The sequence below is a fragment of the Typopeltis vanoorti genome, chromosome 3, assembly GCF_054136105.1.
Source record: "Typopeltis vanoorti isolate ZY-2024b chromosome 3, IOZ_Tvanoo_1.0, whole genome shotgun sequence".
Lineage (NCBI taxonomy): Eukaryota > Metazoa > Arthropoda > Arachnida > Uropygi > Thelyphonidae > Typopeltis > Typopeltis vanoorti.
The window spans coordinates 177,165,853-177,172,042 of NC_143551.1; the positions used below are offsets into that span (position 1 = coordinate 177,165,853).

At 35.3% G+C, this 6,190-nt stretch overlaps 1 pseudogene; it reads left to right on the top strand.

The window, feature by feature from the left end:
- Positions 1-2,085: 2,085 nt before the first annotated feature.
- Positions 2,086-2,494, top strand: LOC150108768 (histone H3.3A-like; annotated as a pseudogene).
- Positions 2,495-6,190: the final 3,696 nt, after the last annotated feature.

Genomic DNA, 6,190 nt, shown 5'->3' on the forward strand with positions numbered 1-6,190 from the left:
CTTTGAATTCAAACTGCATTAGCTTTTCATTGGTTCCATTATTAATAGTTAAGTTTAGAAGGATTCTAAATAGTAGACACCTCGCTAACTGAAATTTGTCAAAAGACTCATCTAGTTTGGAATGAAATGTTTCACTGAAGGGAATAATTGTAGCCATTGATGCAATTATTCTGGCACGTTTTAATTGTAAAAAAAAAGTATTGTTGTTAGAATTCAATACAAAGCATTTTATAATCCAAACTCAGATTTTGTCGGTCATTAAACACCAATTAAGTTTTTATTTGTAGATGCTCTTCCGCCGGATGGTTGTCCCAATTACACCGACTTATTTCTAGTAGTTTGTCCAAATGCTACTTTCTACCACACGGAAAGCAAAGTTTTCACTGCACAGTTTAGGCTTGAGAAATCAAGATGAGATTATTGTTACTTACGTTATTGTAAGAGTAGACTTATCGGAAAAGCGGCAGTTAGACTTCCAGGAATGCCAGCACTAATTCCAGATCCAGCCGAATGTAGTAAGTTGAGCTACGAAAATGAACGGTCGATACTAGTTATCACTTCAAATACCCATTGAGTTCAGCGCTTCTGAAGGGGTTGCTTGTGGTATTGACGTAGTACACAGGCAGGCAAAATAATTTCGGTTGTCAGTCTGATTTTAGAACAAACACGTGGAAATGTTCTGTAGATAGGGCATAGTATGAGACCTCGTGCATTACCAAGCGGCTTCTTTAGTAGCCAAGAAATTTTCTTAAACTCTTCGCGAATAAGAAGGCTTGTACATGTAGTAAGTCTAAAGTTAAGATCTCCTCTAGTCTTTCCTGCTTACAAAAATTTTAAAATGAATCAGCCATCGAGTTGTTTTCATTAGTGAGCATGACTTCAGTTCTTGCATTTTACTGAACGAGAAAGTTCCCGTTGAAGAAATGCCCAGCATATCCATTTGCATTCAAGCGATACAGGATAGCTTTGTAGACTAACGTACTTACCATCTCATTAGTGTCCTATAATGATAAACTTCAATAATATTTAACACTAACAATATCTCCATGGTCGTGTCATCTCTCCGCCTCTATATAAAAACTATTTTACTTCTACATGTGTAAACTGTCCTTGCGAGCCAACTGCCTGCTTTATATTCTTCACTCAATGACGTGCGCAATCACATGAATCTGCGAGTTTGTAGCACGACGTACTATTTCGTCACAAGCTAATTTGTATATCGCAGGCGAATCATTTACGTAGGTAAGCAAGGTTTGTAAGGAAGGAACTGGGCGGAACAAAATCAGTTTGAGTATTATTCTAATAAAATAAATAATAGACCTACCGTATTTCTTTAAGTAGAACTTAGCACAGGCGCATTTTGTCGAAGTTGGCTAACCTTCCAATAATAACGAACCCTTCCACTTTGAATGAACATTAAAAAAAGTAAAGTTACATGATACGATTAATGTCAACTCGTGGCAAAGCTACTGCTTTTAATTGTTTTTGAATTAGAATTTTGAATATGTCAACTTTAAGTAAGAACGAACATCTAACAACTGTGCAATACTGATCGATAATCATTGAAGAAAAGGAAGTAGGGAGGTTTAGCAGAATATAAAACGCGCTTGAAGGATCAGGTGATTATCACAATGACCAAATTAAATAAAGCGATAAAAATTAATAGAACAAAAAAATTGAGGCTTGTATTCAATTTAAAAATTTTTAACAAAAAAAAATAAAATCCTGCTTTAAAACAAACAACGAGAATAGCCGGGAAATTATCCCTCATACACCGATAGAAGTTAGAGTTCAGTTCTAATAGAATATGGAATCATTTAAATAATAAATCTGTCTCGCCTTTGTTTCCACATTGTGGTCAGAATCGGTATAACAGTGTCGAGTAACATTTTTCTATTTAATTATATTTACAAGAAACAAGTTTTAAGGATATGTTTTATGTGAGAGCCTACGTAGCTCAGTCGGTATAATTATACCTGTAAGCTGCTAGGTCATTGTTGTATCCGTGGAGTAGTCGACGTGGGTGATCGTTGCAGTATTAGAGTGTTAACTATATTGACTACGGTCTGCAGATATTGATAACAGATGGCTCGTAGAAAACAGACAGCTAGAAAGTCCACTGTAGGAAAAGCACCCTCGTAAGCAGTTGGCATCAAAAGTTGCCAGAAAAAGTGCTCCTTCTACAGGTGGAGTGAAAAACCTCATCGTTTCAGACCGGGTACTGTTGCTCTTCGTGAAATCAGGCGTTAACAGAAATCAACAGAATTGCTGATTAGAAAATTGCCATTTCAACGTCTTGTCAGAGAAATCCCAGGATTTCAAGACTGATTTAAGATTTCAAAGTGCTGCCATTGGAGCATTGCTGGAAGCCAGTGAAGCTTACCTTGTAGGCTTGTTTGAAGATACAAACTTGTGTGATATCCATGCGAAGTGTGTGACCATCATGTCCAAAGACATCCAGTTGGCAAGACGAATCCGAGGAGAACGTGCATAAGATTATACGCTGCCACTGTGTAAGAACACATGGCCGTTATCATTATTTAATCATCACTGGATTGTATCAACCACTGTTTTATATACAGGAGATGACGTTTTCATTTTATATATCATCTAGTTTCATATGTTTGAAACTCATTTTCTGCTGTTAGAATTAATATGAAACTTGGGAACATTTGTGCTTTAGTAATTCAGATTTCTTTTCTTCACTGTTCAAATTCATGTGGTAGTTATGTGTTTAGAACTCGTGTGCGAACTGTGGATTTTTCGTTATGCTCTTTCCCTTATTCCCTCCCCATATTTAACTTTTTTTAGTTCTAATTAATAGGTTGCATGCAACTTTCTGTATAAATGGCTTCCGCTAATGTTTGTATAATTTCTCTCTCAGAAAAAAAGTTTACGTACTTTGTAATATAATCTTTGGATGATAAGATCGATAAAATATTTCACATAGAATAAAGAGTGGAAGTAACCTCTCACTGCCATCGTATGTCAAATGCAAAACTGGCTACTTTCACAATTGACCTCAAGTGTATAAATCAAATGCCAGTCTAAGCAGTTCATTATTCAGAAACAAAATCGTTATTCATGGTAAATAAATACTTACATTCCAGAAATGGAAAATAAAAAGTAACTCAGTCGGTATAGAAGACGCCCTTTGGTTGGAAAGACGATTCCCGTCTTTCAACCAAAGGGCTTCTTCTATACAGACTATATTTCGATTCCCGTCCATAGGAAACTTTATTTGGTCTCTTTCGGCTAAAGGTTTTTTTTTTCCCACCCGGAAACTTGGATTTTTATTCCCTCAGAACAGTCAAACCGGCCCCGTGAACACACAGGTCTGCAATCATAAATACTTAGGGCAAGAAAGGCAACGGGATTGTTTAATAATCATTCCCTCGTAAAATAGCAAATTTCAGTTTCGTGACGAGAAAAGATCAATAATTTCAGCCAAGTGTAAAAATATAAACATCTGGATTTGGTCTCCAAATCATGGTTTGTAAAGTAATTAGTTACAAAAACGCAGCTTATAGCACAAAATAACTTTATAATAGGAACTAACTAACCTTTATCTCTTTTTCTTATTTGTATTGTTTAGCATTGTTGTCTGATGTCAAAAGTTGCTGCAAGGAATTCTAAAAAGTGCTTTTATCTTCACATAAGGAATTATGCATGAACGTGTGAACCAAGTGTTCCATTTCGTCACATTGACTAAAATATAAAGATATTCATTTGGTTAGAGAGCATCGACTCTAACCAGCTGGATGTTTTGTTCAATATTTTATGATTGTACTATTATTCGCAATTAGAAAAGTGAAAGATCATTTGGATGTAGTATATACGGTCTGTAGTTAGTTTTTGGAAATGTAATTAAATATTGAAACTTGAAACTGCATGAAGGAATATTCGTTATTTTCTCTAACATTCCAGAAATGACAATATCAGTGGAGACATTGCCCCTCCATACTATTGGTCGCTCCGGTACTCGTCTTTGTTAAAAATTAGTCCCAGATATTTTTCATTAACTGCAGTAGATTTGTGTTGAAAGACTCAAAATCCAGCATTTTAACAAAAGACGGATTTCACTTCCCGATAACTGGTAGATGCAATTATTGTACGCTCATTTACAAACTTGCTTTATTTTTTTATTAAAGGGGAAGAAACATGAAGTTTTTATTTGTTTCACAATGTAATCAATGATTCAGAAATTAAAAGAAACCCCCCCCCCTAGAACTGCGAGAGAGTGGACTCCATAAAGACTTCTGCTGATAACACGTTCTATAAGAGTGAAACATGGTTATTTCTTTACCCATGGACAAGCTGTAGGAGGTATCCGAAATGTGCTCCATTATTGCATGATTGGAATAAAATAGGCCACTTGAACTACCCCTGACCCTCCCGCTTACTCTCATTAAACCACAGTGACATAAGTACAAGCTACATTTGTACTGTGTTAATGATTATAAATCAACCGTATTTAAAATTTAATAGAAAATTTCGCTGAGAAATTCAAAAGTAAATTTAATCAAGACGGTCTTCTCGAAAACGTTCTTGGAATTAGAGACATATTCACGTACTTACAACCTACCCTTAGGTATATGGTGCAACATGTTCATGTTTCCATGCTACTGATTTCTGCGTTGTTGGCCAATACATGAAAGTGGTTGCCTGAAGATGGCAAGAGGCAGCGCGAGATTATGTAGGTAGTATTGTAGGAAAGTGTCAACATTACTCTTTCTTCTAAGAAAGAGTAATGAGGTGAAAAAAGCAGTCCGAATGGATAAGATGGATTTGAAGCCCAATGCAACAATATAGAACAGTACTATGGAAAGCATAAAACAAGGGAGGTATACAAAATAATCAGAGCCATTAATAGAAAGTGGCAACCAAAACAGATCACAATTAATGATGAAAAAGGCAAAGTATTGATGAAAAAAGAAAAATTGTACAGCAGTGGACAAGATACTGTAGTGAATTATAAACTAGATTTAGATAGCGTTGGGAAACTGACTGAAGAATTGAAGCAGATATCACCACCAGATAATGAGCATGATATGGACATTTTAAGAGGAGAGGTAGAAAAAGCAATAGGGCGACTAAAACACAACAAGAGTCCTGGTAACGATAACATCGCTTGGAGAAATTATTAAATATGGTGGTAAAAGTATGGTTACAGAAATGCACCAACTATGTAATATGATATGGAAAGAATTGCAAATGCTAGAGTAGTGGGTGAAATCAATATTAGTGACATTATACAAAAAAGGAAATAAGCTAGAATGAAAAAAATTTTAGAACAATTGCCTTGACAAGTCACTTTGGTAAAGTAATGATGACGATATTAACAGAAAGATTGAGAACACAAATGGAAGCATACCTTGCAAGATTTAGGAAGGATAGAACTACAATTGAACAGATTTTGACAATTGAGGTTAATAGGGAAAGGTTAATAGCAGAGAAAGCTAGGAGAAAAAACAAGAACATATATACTTGCTTTGTTGATTTTCAGAAGGCATTCAACATTGTTGACCAGAAAATGACATTATCAGTTCTGGAATCCTAAGGAATTGATAGAAAACTAATACCTATATTTAAAGATGTTTATCAGAATGCAGTTGCAGGTTACAATAGGTGACGATTTGGGGAAATTATTTAGAACAAGCAGGGGTACTAAACAGGGGGACCCAATATCACCAAGCATTTTAATCGCACATTTAGAAAGAGCAATGGACAAACCGAAGGAAGATACAAAAGGAATATCTGTACACGGAATGAGAATTAACAATCTGAGATTTGCAGATGACATTGTTTTTATTGAAGAAGACGAAAGAGAACTACAAAAAACACTGAAACTGTTAAATGAGGAAGGGAAGAGATTTGGACTTGTTATGAACTTGGAAAAAACAAAGACAGTGGTATGTGGTGAGAAGAACATGAAACAAAAGATACAAGTGAATGGAATTGATATAGAAAATGTAGAACAATTCACATATTTGGGAAGTAAATGACTTATGATTTGGACTGCAAAAAGAAACAAAGATCAGGATTGCATAGGGAAGAACAAATCTGAAGGCCATAGATAACTTCTGAAAAAGTAAAGTGATCAGCCTGCAAGAAAAACTAAAAGTACTGGAAACATACATCTTTAGCGGTGTACTGTATGGACCTGAAACATGAGTAATAAATAAGGAAT